The following is a 332-nucleotide window of genomic DNA, read 5'->3' on the forward strand; positions in this document are numbered from 1 at the left end:
CCTTGAATTTTTAAATACTGACGTTCTCTTTGAAATTAATATGATTGACTCCGAAAATTACCGCTAAGATAAAAATTTGTTTATAATTCTCATTTATTCTTTTCTATGTAATTTTTTTATTTTTTATTTTGAATGATTAATTATACTCTTGTAACAGATGTTTGTTTTGATGAAGGCCCACATATGCGGCCGAAACATTAATAAAAAGGTAATTTAAACTCGATTTCTTGTTTATTACTTGGAATGGAAGCTTCTAATGTGTCCCCTAAGGGTTTACATTTTTCTTACACCTTCTCTATTCCTTTACACACCCTCCACACACTTACTTGGTG

Source organism: Belonocnema kinseyi, chromosome 6 (genome assembly GCF_010883055.1).
Source record: "Belonocnema kinseyi isolate 2016_QV_RU_SX_M_011 chromosome 6, B_treatae_v1, whole genome shotgun sequence".
NCBI lineage: Eukaryota > Metazoa > Arthropoda > Insecta > Hymenoptera > Cynipidae > Belonocnema > Belonocnema kinseyi.